This window comes from Zootoca vivipara, chromosome Z1 (genome assembly GCF_965207765.1).
Source record: "Zootoca vivipara chromosome Z1, rZooViv2.hap1.1, whole genome shotgun sequence".
Lineage (NCBI taxonomy): Eukaryota > Metazoa > Chordata > Lepidosauria > Squamata > Lacertidae > Zootoca > Zootoca vivipara.
The window spans coordinates 53100313-53117259 of record NC_142583.1 but is presented as its reverse complement, the minus strand read 5'-3'; the positions used below and the strand labels follow the sequence as shown (position 1 = coordinate 53117259).

The following is a 16947-nucleotide window of genomic DNA, read 5'->3' as shown; positions in this document are numbered from 1 at the left end:
TAAGAATGACAGCTCCTTGTTTTGAGTCCTTTGTCTGCAACTGTGTCACATTATCGGGGCTGCAGTGCAGCAGCAAGGAAAAGGGCGGGGGGGGGAGGCTGGAAAACACACACACACACGCGCGCGCGCGCGCGCGACTGCTTTCTGGCATTTCCTGCCCTTCTGGTTTTAGCGCCGAAAAGTGATTAAAAATAATTTTATAAACCCACCAAACACCCCCACGCACGTTACAACACCACCACCCTTTCCTATCCGGCTCGCCTGTTAGAACAACCCAATATACCCCAATAGAAAGGTCTCCCACGCCTTTGTGTGGGAAAGCCCCCAATGGGGGAGAGGCTCGCGTTTCTGCCTGCCAGTAGCCCGAGCCCGCTCGCCTGCCCGGCCGCCCGCCCTGGCACTGTTGGGGAGACGGCGAAGCAGCAGCAGCCTCCCCCTCTCCCGCCCTCGTTCGGATGGCAGTCACGTCCGCCGCTGGGAGCGACGCTGGGGCTCCACCGAGCGAGGAGGGAGCAGACGTCAAAACGGCCTTATGAATATTGATGCGGAGGCTAGGCTGCTTTCGTAAAGGAGCAGAAGGAAGCAAGATGGCTGCCCTTTAGGATTGGTTAGCAGGAAGAGCAGATTGCTTCGGCTGGATTCGGCGAGGCGGAGGGGACTGCTGGAAAGAGGTCAGAGGCGCGCTTCTCTCTCTCCTTCTTCCCTATCTCTCTCTCTCTCTTTCCCTTTCCCACTGCTCCGAAACGCTCTCCTTTCTGACCTCCTTTAGTAGCCCGTGGGGCTCCTTGGTGTGACTTTTAGGGAAACACACACACACACACACAACTCTCCGCGGGTCCGAATGGAAAAGAAAATTACAGCAGCTTCGCCAACATGGCTGACAAATAGAAAAATTCGAAGCTATTTTGGGGGTTACTTCCCCCCTCTTTGCCCCCTGTATGTGTGTAGCTTTCGCCTTGTGAACTTTGCTGTTTTAGCTACTTGGGTTTGGGGCGGGTGAGTCCTCCCCCCCACACACCTTTGTGCTTGTTGGACAGAGAAGTCGGTCTGCTTTGAGTTTTGTTTTTGTTTTATAAAATTGCACTTCTTTTTCCTCCTCTTCGCTTCCACGCTACACCCCCCCCCCAATTGCAGCCGCCCTTTAAACGTGTGTTCTCGCTTACACACGTGCTGAGTTCTTAATCGCGTCCGGGCTTTATTCTGGAAAGAGACTCCCAAGTGGCCTTGGGGAAAGCAAGTTTACGCGGGGGTCGCTTTAAAATAAAAATAAAAATCGATGGTTGGGTTAGTTGACCAAAACTTTGAGAGCATGCCCTTATTAAAAATAATGATGATAAAATGGAAGAGGGTTTGTGATCTCTGGGCAAAAGCAAACTCTTTCTTGAGAGGTGCCTAGCGTAGAGGGCAGGGACGTTCTGCCAGCGGGTTAGAGAGGCGTGCGTGCGAGAGAGAGATTTTTTTGTGTGTGAAAGTGTTTTTTCGGCTTTGTGCTTTTCATGAATCAGCTCTCATTTGGTTTACCGGTGAGTGACAAGCAGACACAAAGGCAGGCGCAGTCCAAGAGAGAGGGCGGGAGGGGGGAAGAGAGGGGGGGGTTGTGGAGTTTTCAGGACGGCAAGGTCAGGGGCGCAGAAGGAAAGTGAAGCCCCCCATCCTGGGGAAGGAAGTGAGATTGGAGAGGACATTTGCTCCCCAGCTTCTTTTCTCTACCTTTGCAATTCTCTGTGCTATCTTGGCTTCGCAATTTCTGGATCCCGTGATGAGAGCCAGTTACTCAATGTGGGTGGTGGGCGGGGGGTGGGGTGGGAGGACGACGAGGGAAGCTTCCTTATGCCCTTTTAAAATAATTACCATTTAACGAGATCAAGGCTACTAAACCATAATCTACCAGGAATGTGCTAGGCAAATGCAAAATGTTGTGCCTTCTTGTATTTATTATTTAGCATTAAACCTAATTACAATCACTCCCATAGGTCATATGTTAGATCTATAATGGGAGCTTTAATCGAATTGGAAGTGTTTCCCTTTTTTGCCACTTAGCAGGCTTTCTGCAATAGTTCTTGAGTGTACATTATATAAAATTTGCCTTTGTAAACTGATTGTGGTGGGGATGGAAGGAGCTGATGTGATCTTAGCAGCTTTCCACTGAAACGTTCACTATGATGATCTCATTTTGAGATATGTTTTCCCCCTCGATGGTGAGTATGCAAATACAAAACCTGATACCATGAGATGGTAAGCAATGGTAGAATAGGACTTGTCTGGCTGTTATATGGATTTTTTTAAAATGAAGGAAAAGATGCCTTCCCTCTGTAGAAGAAGGTCAGTGGGTGGTTGTTTGCTAGCTAATAAGGCCATTGTATTTGCATTTTAATGGCAGGCTGACACTCCAGGAAGAGGGGTGGAGAGGAGGAATAGCAATAGCCTTACAGTCATTTGTGGAATTGCATGTGTATTCCATGATGGCACTTTCAGTTGAGAACTAAAGCCAATAGAACAAAGCTTATTTGTAAAACAAATTCAGCAGATGGGTGTTAATGGTCAAGCATAATGAGCAGGCTTCAGTTAGTGGAGGGGGGGTGATCAGAAGGCAGAAACAACCCCATACCCAATGCATGCTTGGTCTTAAACAAAAACTAAAAAACACCAAACCTCCCCAACATGAACCTGTTGAAACTCCTTGTGAGTCCTTGCCACTCTTATCTCTGAGGTTAACAAATTCACTCAATTAGCTTGAGTGCAGCCTGCTTTGAGAAGTGAAAGGGATGTTTGCAACAACTCCCACATTACCCCTCAAAGGTTAATGTGCTTTGCTGACTTTTTCTGGTTACATCAGCAGAGGGTTGATTTTTTTTTTTGGTATAAGCTTAAGAAGTCCATATTTCCTCACATTGTTCTATTATTTTTCAGTAATAATAAAAATAGCGGTATGCATTGTTCTCATGCGCTGCTTGATATGTTCCCAGATAATAACTGTTGTTTTATTTAAGTTAGTGACACACGTATGAAGTACAGTGGAAAATAGCTGTTTTCTTTAAACAAAACACTATCCACCTACCAGACCTCTCTCTCTGCAATGGGAAAACTTTCTTCCAGAATCATGAACTGAGCCGTTGTGTATTGTCAAGACTATCCAACATTCTGAAAAGCTTAAACAAAAAATTAAATCCTCAAGTACTGTTGATGGGATCAACCTTTGAAAGCAGCTTCTGCACACAGATTCTCTTTCTCAGCTGGGAACTCCACACACAGATTGGTTGGAGATCCAGTACAGCTTCCATTCACATTATGGAAGTGGGCTCATCCCTCTCTTTGCAAGTCAGTGAAATTGGTCTCTATCCCAAATTACAGTCTTGGGCTGCATGCATATTGGTGTACACAAATGTACCTCTGCTTAGGAGCACTGAGCATCAGCGTGACAGTTCATAAAGTTCATTTGCCACATCATGTAGTGCATAAATATGGTAAAGGTTGCAGGTGGCGCTGTGATCTAAACCACTGAGGCTCTTGGGCTTGCTGATCAGAAGGTCGGCGGTTTGAATCTCTGTGATTGGGTGAGCTCCCGTTGCTCTGTCCCAGCTCCTGCCAACCTAGCAGTTCAAAAGCACACCAGTGCAAGTAGATAAATAGGTACCGCTGCGGCGGGAGGGTAAACGGCATTTCTGTGCACTCTGGTTTCCATCATGGTGTTCCATTTTGGCAGAAGCGGTTTAGTCATGCTGGCCACACAACCTGGAAAGCTGTCTGTGGACAAACGCTGGCTCCCTCGGCCTGAAAGCGAGATGAGCGCTGCAACCCTATAGTTGCCTTTGACTGGACTTAACCATCCAGGGGTCCTTTACCTTTACCATAAATATATTACCAATGTTCTGTGACAGATTCTGTGGCATCTAGTACTTGGTAAGGGTCAGGGCATCTAGATCCTGCCTCAAAAGTACTTAAATCTTTACTTGTGTAACTTATAGGATAAAACCTTTAGCTTAGCAACATGTATTCATAATATATACTGTAGAGTTGAATGACTTTTGTCTCTTTAAAAGTTCCATTGTTGAACATCCTAGTGGATGTGATGAGAGTTCTAGGTTACTGCATATCATCAGAATAAACAGTGAACAACTTTATCAGAATTTTGCCCTTCTAGAGATAAAGCATGTTGTTGTTATTACTTTTAGGACCTTTCACTTACTGTATTGTTATGTATATACTAACCTCATTTTTGAAATGAGGTTCCTAGTCTTAGACTTTGTTATGCCAAAAGTGTTGTGCCCTGATAAATTGTTATGGTTGTTCAATTGTTACTCAATTTTGAATGGCAAAAGGGCAATGTGAAGTGACTGTGGCTGCAATCCTAATCTCAGTGGGGCTTGCTTCTAAGTAAACAAGACACTGATTGTCTTGAGTTTCAAAATAATGTGTAGCACTGAAATTGCCTTTCGAAATCAGTACATTATTCCTGCAGGATCAACTAAAACTGGCTGCCCTTCTCAAAAGCATCTCTGTCCTCAAGATTTCATAAATGTACATGTGGCAAACTGCACTATTTTGTTGCAGCTTGCCCAAGTGCTTGTTCTGCTGGGGTTGCTGTTTTACTTAGGATGCTACTTAATTGGCACTGTGCAGTTGGCTGGACCATCCCATAAGTTAGCTGTGCTTTATTTCTATTAAACTTGCTGAGGTTTAACTATGGCTAACTTTTCGCACTGATTTCAGTGGAACCCAAGTTCAGCTAACGGACTGTGTTCCTAAACACAATTACCCTGAGAGTAGGTCTCACCGAACTAATTAAAGGTTACTCGTGAATAGACACATGTGGGACGTCACTGCTAGTCTGGATCAAACCACTGACTACTTAAAAAAAACAAGACAACTTTCCCCAACGCCCATGGGATGTTCACTGTCCAGGCCAACTCTAGAGTATTCACATTGCTAATGAAAGATTGAGAAATAATTTCTTTCCTGATAATAAATGCACAAAGGGGAAATGGAATCCTTAAAGTGATGGGGAATACATTCACTTTTTAATTCCCTGCAAGGATCAGCTAACTATTGGCAAAACGTTCTATTCAGGGCAGTAGAGTATTGCTAATTTTGAAGAGAGCAAAGAGATCTTTTTCATGTTCCATCGGACAAATGTAAATAAGTTTTCTTGTTCTACAATTCTGTGATTCTATGATTCACCAGAAACTTAAATTTCTGGATTGGAATGTGTGTGTGCTGCTGTCACTGGATTTGTGGGCTAGTCGATTGTTTAAGGGCAGGTAAACATATATGAGACTCAAACAGATATTTCCCACACTCCCCAACAGCAGAAAAACTGTGACTTTGCTGAGCAACTTCTGAGAAGCAGTTGCTAAAAATTCCTCTCTGTGTGAGATGCTAAACTTAGTTGCTAAACTTAGTTTTCCCGATTATAGTCGAGGATCATGATAAGATGCAGGCATGATACTCCCAAGCCATACATGAGACTCTAGGTCAAAACTGTCACCTTGACTTGGGCCTGGAATCAATAGGAAGCTCATGCAGATGATGCCACATGGATGTAATATATTGCTAGTGACTTCCCACGATGCAGATGTTGGCTGTATGCATGTTGTATTCACTGTACAGTCGTAGCTTGGATTTCGGACACCTTGGCTCCCGAACAAATTGGCTCCTGAACGAACAAATCCCGGAAGTGTGTGTTCTGGTTTTCAAACGTTCTTTCAGAAGCCGAACGTCCAACGGGGCTTCTGATTGGCTGAAGGAGCTTCCAATCGGAAGCCGCGCTTTGGTTTCCGAACATTTCAGAAGTCGAACGGATTCCCAGAATCAGGGGCGTAGGAAGAGGGGGGCGATGGGAGCGCGCCGCCCCTGGCAGCGTGATCCCGGTAGGGTGCCATCACGGCTGTCCCCATCCCCAGAACGCGTGCCACGCCCATGCGAGTGGCACGCTCCACCCCCAGGATGCACACCAGCCCTGCCCGCGCTCCGCCACTGCCTGCAATAGATTCTGTTCAACTTCCGAGGTACAACTGTACTTCCTAAGGGATTGTCAATGGCATTATAGTAATGAACACTTTGGTTACATGCACCAAGGAGAGCGGCTACTCTGTTTCAATCTGCTTGAAAGAGATTGTTATGGCCATGTCAAGAAGAAGAAGAAAGAAGAAGAAGAAGAGTTTGGATTTTATATCCTGCTTTATCACTACCCTAAGGAGTCTCAAAGCAGCTAACAATCTCCTTTCCCTTCCTCCCCCACAACAAACACTGTGTGAGGTGAGTGGGGCTGAGAGACTTCAGAGAAGTGTGACTAGCCCAAGGTCACCCAGCAGCTGCCTGTGGAGGAGCGGGGACGCGAACCCGGTTCCCCAGATTACGAGTCCACCACTCTTAACCACTACACCACACTAGAGCCATTGAAACTTAAACTTCTAGGAACTGGAAATCTGTAAGGCCTGGTTGGTTTGTGGCTGCTCTGGGATGAAGATTCTCCATGTTTATTTCACTTATACTCGGCTGTTTTCTCCAGGGCTCACTTGAGCTTGGATATGTAACTTGAAAGCTTCTCCATGGAATTCAAGCACCCGGAGGTATTTTTGAAAGCCTCTGTGTGTGGCAAGGTGGGTCCTAGTGTTAGATTAATTAATGGAAGGTAAATGTATCATTAGCTATTGCCCATAACAACTAAATATGCATATTGTGCCATACCCAGTGGTAAAATATCGCTGACTACTAGATACTGGAGCCAAATTATAAGGAATGGCTAATGGCTGTTCTCAGAACACCATGCTTGTGAACTTCCCAAGGGCATCTAGGAGTCAGAAGTGGATTAGATTAGATAGACATTTAATCCAATACAGAAAGTTAGCACTTATGTCTTTATGGGCAGAGGCAGTCTAGATTTACTGTGTCTGTCACCACCCAGAAGAATTCTATGTGATGGCATTTTGGAGTTTCCAAAGCATTCTTCACAACTGCCATTGTTGCAGCATAGCCTTTTAACAATGATCAGTGCCACAACTGGGTCAGCTTTGGTACAAGATCAATGCTAACTCCGTCTGTGCTGTTTTTCCTCCTTTGTTTTCTTTCTTACTCTTTCCCTCCCTTGTCTACTTTTGAGCCCTTGCTAAGTTTTGAAAAGAATTGGTGGTTCTTTTGAACAATGCTGGAAAACACAATCTCAAATTATTTTGCCAAACAAGATAAACTATTGATTTGTCTTGTTCTCTCTGGCTGCTGTGAAGGCATTTTGCCAATCCTTAATGTTATGACATCATCTGAAAAGGCTATTTGTTTGATCTGGTTCTGAAACGCAGTGGGATGCATTATGAATCATAAAAAAACTGACTGCAGTGTGAATCAGAGATGGATAGAAGCTAAAGAGAGATTTGAACATACCTATTATAGCTCTGTTATAGCTCTGTTGTAATTTTAATCTGAACCAGGTAACAACAAATCCACTTCAATTAACCTCTGGAAACTTAGAAGTCTTTTAAATCTATTTGAAAAATTGCTAACTGAAGATGGTATGTACAAAAATACAAAGCATCTCACAGATACATGTTGTGAAGAGTCTAATAAAATCAGTGTAAGATTTTAAAAGCCTAAATTGTAAGGGCTAGTGACTGATTTAACCCGTGTCTAGTTTACTCATGAAGATACTGTACTATGAATTGGGAACCCCCTTTTTAGCCTTACTATTGTCCTAAAGCAGGGTTTCCCAAACTTGAGTCTCCAGCTGTTTTTGGACTACAGCTCCCACCACCCCTAGCTAGCAAGATCAGTAGTCAGGAATGATGGGAATTGTAATTCGAAAACTGCTGGAGACTCGTGTTTGGGAAACCCTGCCCTAAAGTCATGAATTGGCTTCTGACAAACTACTCTCTTGGCCTCAACCCCAGCCCAAATGCATGGGATAGCTGCCTTAAACCAAGTCAGACCACTGATCCATCTAGGTTAGCATTCTCCAACACTGACTGGTGGTGGCGCTCCAGAGTTTAAGGCAATAATATTCTCCAGGCCTGCCCAGAATTCCTATGGACTGAATGTGGGATTTCTGCCTGCAAAGCATGTACTATACCACTGATGTAAGCCTTTCTTCCTACTCCCCCGCCTTCTGGATTCTCGTAAGGATTGCAACAGTATAGAGTGCAAGAAAAGCTTTGATCTGAACACTCTACAAGGTTTCAAACAGGAGTCTTTCCCAGCCCTACCTGAAGATGGTAGAGATTGAATCATGGAGCTTCAGCAAGCAAAGCACATTTACCTGCGCCCCCTGTCCTATGGTTTACCATGGTGTGTGAATGCAGCCAATATTGTAGATATATTTTAGAACAGTTGAGAACTGTTCTTGTTCTTATTCATTGGCATTTGAAAATGTTTTCCTCTGCACAAGGAAAATGGGACTTAAAGCAGATCTGCAAGGAAATCCAGTTTTGCTGAAACTCCAGATAATATGCAACACTGGAGGTTGTGGCTGCAATCCTACGCAATAGCCCTGAATACATAAACAGTCACACCATATACATCATGTAAATGGAGAAGGCAAAGCTCCACACATTTTGCAGAGCACCACCTCCTGCCATTGCCAGGCATGAAAAATACTTACATGTGGCGGAGACTTTGAATTATAGCTTGTAGTTCTTCTGTCAAGAAGGGTGTATCACCTGCCGTTCTTGCCCCCAAGCAAACTAAACAGATTTGCTTGGGGTTCCCCTATAGCCGTAATGCTGATAATGTCTGGACAGCTGTGACTGCTTATTCACAGAAGGAAGTGTGGAATAGAGGTCATGCAGTGTGGAGATCTATGGACATGGACTCTTAGGTCTAGTTCACATGTTCAGGAGTGGTCTGACTGGCATGTGAGAATCAACCACTGATGTGTGTATATATAACAGGTACGTAAGTGTTTCTAAATGGAGTCCGTTCATACTTTCATTGGCATCCTATAACCAAGTGATGTCCTTGACTATATGAACCTGCCCTTAGAAATGTTTCGATGTACTGTTTTAATTGCTCTTTCAATTTGTACCCCACCCTTCATTGTGTAGTGATTCCAGTGTATGTAACATACGCTGCAGATCAGGATCAAAACCACTACAATGGAAAATTTCCCGAAATGCTAAATAAAATTCCCCATGCAGTTCTAACCCTACAGCAGGCAAGACCCTATTATCACAGAGGGGAAGGCATTCCGTGAAACTGGTGCCACCACTGAGAAGGCACTATTCCACATCACAGTGAATTTCAGCCAGTAATGGGATGCCAAGAACGGGTTCTCCCACAGATCTTGAAGCAGAGCTTTTAAGAGGTTTAAAGCATGAAAGCAGGAGTTGGATCAACAGTTTTGCACCTTTTTAAAAAGGGGGTTTGTGTGTATCCTTCCTCTATTTGGAATGATTAATTAATTCATAATATTGGAATTATCTCTGTAAGGTAGAAGGGTGAGGAAGAGTACTGGCCTGGAGAGGGCTTATTACTTTACTGGGTATACTGGTACCCATGCATTTATTATTGTGATAGTGTACACTTGCACATTTTCTGTCCTCTGCTCTAGCATAAGAAACTCTTGTGTAGAGCTTGATATTTGTTCACCTGAAATAACTGTGCCATTAGTCTATTAAAAGCGAGGTGATTGCTTTGTTGACTTGCCAGGTGAGGAACCTACAATAAATATACATCTCTTGGCTGGAATTGCCCCAAATGACAGTTTAGTTCAGGTCTTGCGCAATGTATTACAGAGAATAAGTTGCCAAGCAGGCAGCAGGATATGGGAGAAAGGCTTTTTGGCTGCAGTCGCAGATAATTAATTCTCTTGTCTAAAATTCTGGAATGATTCCTTTACCCTGCACATATAGTCAGCTAGAGGTCTAGATAGACATTTAGTCTTGAGTTTCTGATTGAACTGCGAAGCTTTGGCTAGAGTCTTGTGCAGAAAGTGTGCTTTGTAAAATGAGCCTAAATGCACTTTGGGAGGGAGGGGAATCACACTGAGAGAATAGTTAATGGTCTATACAACCGGGGAGGGGGGATCTGTGGCCTTCCAGATGTTGTTGGACTGCACAATACCCAATAGCCACAGCTAACATGGCCAGTGATAAGAGATTATGCATTTCAACAACATCTGGAGGAATATTGATTACTCACTCCTGTTACATCACTTCCTTTTCACTAAGCTAGTATATAGAATGGGAAGTGGTGAATAGAGTAAATGGAGATGCTGAGATCAAAAAGAGAGTTGTAATCCAACAAAGTAGTAGTTGTGCTAGAGAAGACTGGATAGGAATGCTAGATTGTGCATATTTCTGCTCCTATGATTAATCCTTCATTTGTTTACTTATTTATGGCAACTCTGTGTCATCACAGAACCAGAGTTCTTCGGGTGCCTTACAATGCTTTATTGTTCCACAAAATCCTTGTGTTTGAAAGGACCCACTGGAAAGCTAGCTATGGAGGCTGCGTGGGCTATGTCTCAAGATGAAAGGGAATCTGGGCTCGAATGAAGTACTAACTGGGAATAATTATTGTTTGTGTTATATTTTTACCCTGTTGTTTGCACATGGGAACTAGGGCCTGCTCCAAACTGCTGAACTTGAAAGTGGAAGGAAACAGCTCTAGTTCTTGGGCATCTCTCATTATCCACTTCCCCACTGTTGACGGGTGCAAGCCTAAGTGAAATAGGAAGTGGGTAACACAAGAGAGACCTGGTACTGTACCTTGCTAGCTTGGAGCTACCATTGCTGGCATTGCACAAAGGCTGCTGGTCCCCATGAGCTAAACTTGTTGGTACCTTTGGACTAACTGGCATTGACGAAGTATTTGTCTAGCTTATGGATATCTGACATGCTGGCTTGCCTTGCACAAAAATGCTACTATCATGGTAAAAAAAACTTAGCATGTGGAAGTACCAGTATGTAGGAGTCGATAGCTGGTCCACTGAGGTGTAAAGGAGTTACTCTTGAAAAGTCAAATTTCTAATAGGTTTAACACTCAGTGTTTACTGAAATAAGTTGTTTTAGAGGCAGAAACTGAAAGCCCAATAACTTTATACAGGAAAATAAGTATTACCTATTGACTTTCTACCGATACATTAAAAAAAACCATTGCTAATCCAGGTAAATTGGCCTTAGTTCTTGAAATTAGATTTCCATCTTAGTTCTTGCACTACAGCTTTAATTTTCATTTCTGTCTGTTATAGCTCAGTGAATAATCCCAAATATTTAACTTATTTCATTGGGAAGGCAGCCTCAGGCCATGGCTTTTTAATGGCAGGTGAATGAATGCAGGTCTTGAAGCCAAATGAATACCAAACAGGTAGGTAGCCGTGTTGGTCTGAGTCGAAGCAAAATAAAAAAATTCCTTCAGTAGCACCTTAAAGACCAACTAAGTTTATATTTTGGTATGAGCTTTCGTGTGCATGCACACTTCTTCAGATACACTAGAAACAGAAGTGTCAGACCCTATATATATACAGAGGGTGGTGGGGGTGGGTGGGAATGGTAATGATTTCCAAGCTTAAAACCATGGAAGCACCTGGGATGAATAGAGATATCGGATTCTTATCTCGTTATGCATGATCAAGCTTTCTTTAGCACCTCAGCCCAGGACTAATTGCAGCCATCAGCAGCCATTAACACCCATCTACAGGTTTACCACTCCCATCAGCCCATCTCCCATTCCCACCCACCCCCACCACCCTCTGTATATATATATGGTCTGACACTTCTGTTTCTAGTGTATCTGAAGAAGTGTGCATGCACACGAAAGCTCATACCAAAATATAAACTTAGTTGGTCTTTAAGGTGCTACTGAAGGATTTTTTTTATTTTGAATACCAAACAGATGGGGGAGGGGACCCTCAATCCAACCTGTCTTTTTCTTGAAGTGCCAATATTTCTGCATGCTTCTTTCAAAAATAATTGTACTATGAAGTAATAACCACAATTAAAAGTAGCAGTTAGGGGATAAGGTTGTGGCACGCCACTTCAACAAACAAGGGGCTCTGGTTTCTTTTATTGAACTTGTAGGCTCTTTGACTTGTGTACATCACCTACCACATGCAATGAGGCCATTTATTAGTTCAGACTTAGCATCTGTAGGTTGTTTACCAGTTCAAAGATAGGACAAGTTCATGACTTCTTGCATTGCTCAAAATCATATGGACAAGTATTGCCCTGTTGGACTGAAGTCACTTTCAGGTTAGTAGTTTGAGATTGCAACCTTCCAGGTGTCTGGGTAAAGTGGATAGAAAAACAAAATATATTCAAGCAGAGCTTCATACTCGCTTGTACCCAAATGCTGCAACCATCAAGTCTTCTATATATGTGGAAGTAAATACTCATGCACTCACAAAGGACTTCATTAGAAATCAAGGCAGATAGGACCAGGTATCCTGTTGGAAACCACTGAACAGTGTCTTTTGTGTGAAAGCTGAAACTTTGAAAATAAAATTCAGTATCTTCATTACAGCAACCAGTGTATCGGTTCTTTATTTTCATTAGGATACTTGTTTTAAATTTATTGCTAACATTCCTTTGCCTGTACTTGAGTTACAGAGAGTTACATCGTAGCTTGTTCACTCCTCACACAGTTCCTTCTGATTTCTTTCCTCAATAGTTGGCACACATTTTCGCCTTGCTTTGGAGAAAGCAGCTAACCGTTCTAGGAAATGTCTGCCACTGTGATGGGATGCACACTTTTTGCAACATTTTGCTCTCCAGGAAGGCCCCAAGATGCATGGCTCTAACTTGCTTTCCCTTCAACGCTGCAGACCGAGCTGCTCTTCCCATTCAGAGTTTTTTTTCTGATCCAGCCTCAGTCAGCACCACGTGGACTTTGCGCACATGTCTGACTGTTTACAAACACCCTCCCAGAATTCCCAAGAGCTGTTGCGTAACAGTCTGGCGGGTGCAACAGTTCGCGAGTCGGCACCGTTCACCCGCAATGGTCTACTTTCCCCTCCATTTTTATTATCGCCCACAGCCATCATAACCTTGTTATAGGCTGGTTGGAGTATTCCACAATACTCAGGGTTCTTTCCCCTCCCTGCTTTTTTTAAAATAATAATCTCCTTTTGTTTTGGCGACATTCAGCTCTGTAGCTTACAGCAAGGTCATCTGCGGTGAGCCAAAAATAGAAGCTTCACCGCTTGACAAAGAACTGGAACCGGGCAGTGCAAACCTTGTGTGCCATAGGGAGTAGACGTAATTTCTGCTTTCCAAAAGGACTAATAGTCTGCAGACAACTGCCAACATATGAAAGTAATGCAGGGTGCGTCCTTGCTATTTGGATCTATGTGGGGAAATGCCGAACACTCCAATCAGCAGTCTTTAACCCAGGCTACAGTTATGCACACACACACAGTAGGGCTGCATAAATCCCACAGAAGAGCATGCTGTAGCAGATTAGCTGTCCAGAATTGTAGTCTACACATTTTAACTCTTCCAACCAAAAAAGCAGGCAAACGTTTTGCGACTGCAGTGATTTTCTTGTTACGGTTGAAGGTAAGCATGGGGTTTTTAAGTGCTGTACAGGTTTGAGGGGTGGTAAGGTGAGCGGGTGGGAGTAGGTGGCACTGTGGTCTAAACCACTGAGCCTAGGGCTTGCTGATCGGAAGGTTGGTGGTTCGAATCCCCGTGACGGGGTGAGCTCCCGTTGCTCGGTCCCAGCGCCTGCCAACCTAGCAGTTCGAAAGCACATCAAAGTGCAAGTAGATAAATAGGTACCGCTCCAGTGGGAAGTTAAATGGTGTTTCCGTGCACTGCTCTGGTTTCGCCAGAAGCGGCTTGGTCATGCTGGCCACATGACCCAGAAAAACTGCCTGCGGACAAACGTTGGCAAGTAAAGCGAGATGAGCGCTGCAACCCCAGAGTTGTTCACGACTGGACCTAACTCTCAGAGGTCCTTTACTTTTTTTTTAAGGTGGGCAGGCTGCTACACATTCATAGTTGTTTGAGCAGGGTATGCTGTCACAGATTCAAACAGTGTGTCACATATGGCGGCACTAACTTTCATTTCATGCACCCATTTCAAAACATATTCATTTTAGCCAGCCATTAGCAAACGCTTTTCGCAGGTGCAAAGACTATCATGCAGCTATCCTAAGCATGCTTACTCAGAAGAGAGATGTGGTGGCTGCAGTTCTGTTTAATTTCTTGGCGGTCTGTGGGAATGTTCTCATGAAGCAATACCCAGTACAGTTTGGGAAGACGATTCTCCTTTTCTCTGATAACTGCTTGGATCTCATGAGTGACCCATATTTCCCAAGGATGGAAGCAACTGTGAATGTTGGAGACATAGGCTCACTCATAGGATCCAAGTAGTTCTTGGATAAATGTTTGCATTAGAAAGAAATTCTGTTACCAAAGGTGGTTTGTTGTTGTTGGGTGCGTGGTTGTTGCTGTTGTTTTTGCCATCCTCCTCTAGGGCACCCACTGCTTTCACCTTCCTAGAATCGCCAAGAATTTGTGGGCAAATGAGAGTTATAATTTTGAAGTGAGTGGGATTTTTAAAAATCTATTTCCTCCTGCTGGTTTTGATGCACCTGTGTGTGTGGGGGGGGGGTGTTTTTGTCCAGTTGGTTGGTTGTAATTCACTTTGGATTTCCTTGGGCAAGATAAAACAACTAACTAATTGATTAATTAGAACACCCTTATTCAATGTGTCTTGCTTCCAGGTAAGTGCATGTTGAGGTTGTCTCACATTATGGTTAAACCCCACACTTTTTATATCTCTTCTATTTAAACTTTATTTCTTGATTGCTGAGAGTTCTAGAACTCTTTTCTCTTTGATTTTCCAAATGACATGTTACCTTACTGCAAAAGGGGGGAAAATATTGCTGTTTTTTCTAAGGTTCTCCCTTTGTTTTAGTTTGGGGCCGGCCTCGCCTATTTTCCTTCTTATTCCTGGCTTAAACGGTCTGAAGAAATGCAAACTCAGCAGGGCTTAGCAACGTTTTAACTCCATCCTTTTCTCTCCTCTTGCAGTAAAGGTCAGAAGCAAATGGGATTCGCAGCTGCATTTCAAATACCTTGGCAGAGGCAAATCTATTCACTCCCCCCCCCTTTTTTCCATTTGCCTGGATACATTAGTAGAACATTTAATGTACATGATTATGAATAACGTTTTCGGTGAACCCCTTCAGCTGTTTGTCAAAAGGAAAGCTTCTCTAAAAAAGAGGGGAAGTGATAGAGCTTTGTTTGTGTGTTTTCCATACAACTGTAATGAGTGGAAATAGTTAAATGTCTCCTCCTTTCAACACCGAAAGCTTGGTTTTGTGGTGGTGCTTTTATACTGTTAAATGTCTGTGTATCCTTGTGTTGCTCATATCATCTCTTTGCCTATTGTATATATCAAATCAACCGATGCTGGAAGTAGAAAGCACTGTTCTTGGTGCCTGAACTGAAGAGACCTTGCCTTGAAGTTCTCTCTGGGAGAAAAATGCCTGGCAGCATGAATTGATTGACATTTGTGGGCCATTTGTGGGCACCGGTGATGAAACTTGCTAGGACAAAATAGACTGGAACACGCTGGTCTTCGCCTTGCAGCGCAGCTCGGATGTACAAACATTGTAGTGTCAGGGTTTACCTCGAAAGCAGGCGTTCCAGGTCATTCTGATGTCTCGCAACGTGGCTGCGTGCACATGGCTGTAGTGTTTACAAACACGATCCCAGAATTCCTGAGGGCAGTTATGTAACAGCTAGCAAGTGCTGTATCACGCTCACTAAAATGACCTGGATCACGGTTGTTGGCGTAGACTCAGCAAAGCAGTTGGGCGGGAGGTGGGGGAAACACACATGCTAGGAAAATGCGCGTTGGGTATGTGAGCACATAACTTCACTCATGCAGCCATTAGCTAGCCTGAATAAGTGTTTCAGGCAATTCAGAATAAATTTGATGGCATTTTCTTCTTTGCCGTAAGCTTCCGCTTCTTCAAGTGCGTAGTGACTTGGAACATTTTATAAAAGTACAAAAGAAGCTTGTGTTGTGACATATTTTTCAGAAAGGACTTGTCTCAGATTCTTTATTAGAATCCATTTGCCACTTTCACAACTGCATTTTGGAAAGAACGGGTCTTGGTGGGGGGGGGAGACTTTCATTCCACAGTTCCACATATGGATTTCATATACAGAAGACTTTATATACACGGAGCCGTGTAATTATCTTTGTGCAATATCAGTTGCGGATATCAGGGTTTTGCACACTTCCATTTTTAATTATGAAGACTGTGGGATCTGCTCAGGCTAATCAACCACTCAGTATGCCATACATTAAGTCTGATGTGTGCCATGAATATCTTAGAAAAGGAAGTGGTGTGTGTAGGGGGAGGGGGGGACAAATCCTACCATCCCACTTAAAGGGGTTGAGTAAAAAAAAAAAAAGGACACAGACTTAGCCAGTTACCCTTCCAATTAAGGACCAAAAGCCTGGGTAAATAGAAGTGGTTTTGCTGGGCCTAAAAACAAACAATGGGGGCTTCAGGGCTGCTGCATGTAAGATAATGATGAAACTGTTGGCCAAAATGGGTCCTTAATTAGACAAACAGTAGTTATTGAGCTTTCTCAGTGTATGCATGATGACAATGAAGAGTGTGTGCTGAGCTATTCATGAGACCACATTTTGTTCCCACCCTGAAGTGAATGCAGAGTTTTACTTTGCAGCTCTGTTAAGAATGTAATGCATATATAATCCTTAAATTGATGATGCCCAATGATAGAACTTCTAGTGTCCTTTGATGAATGAATGGATTTTCTTGCTTTGTTATCTACTACATTTGTACCCCACCTTTCTCTCCAAGGAGCTCAAGGAGCTCCTTTCTCTCCAAGGAGCTACATAATTCTCCCTCTCCTCATTTAATCAATGGTGATTACTCATTGAGCGCAAGGGAGGCTGGGAAGTTGCCCATTGGGTGATTACATGAATCACCATAAGGTTGCATGTCCAATGCAAGGCATTCCCAGAAACACTCTT

The 16947-nt window shown here is 43.5% G+C and overlaps 1 protein-coding gene across 1 annotated transcript in view; it reads left to right on the top strand.

The window, feature by feature from the left end:
• The first annotated feature begins 321 nt into the window (after window positions 1-321).
• The window catches only part of TET2 (tet methylcytosine dioxygenase 2), a 72180-nt gene continuing 55554 nt past the window's right edge, over window positions 322-16947 (top strand). Inside the window, exon 1 of the mRNA XM_035111806.3 lies at window positions 322-671. The gene's annotated coding sequence lies outside the window, so the exon portion shown is untranslated. The remainder of the gene's footprint in view (window positions 672-16947) is intronic.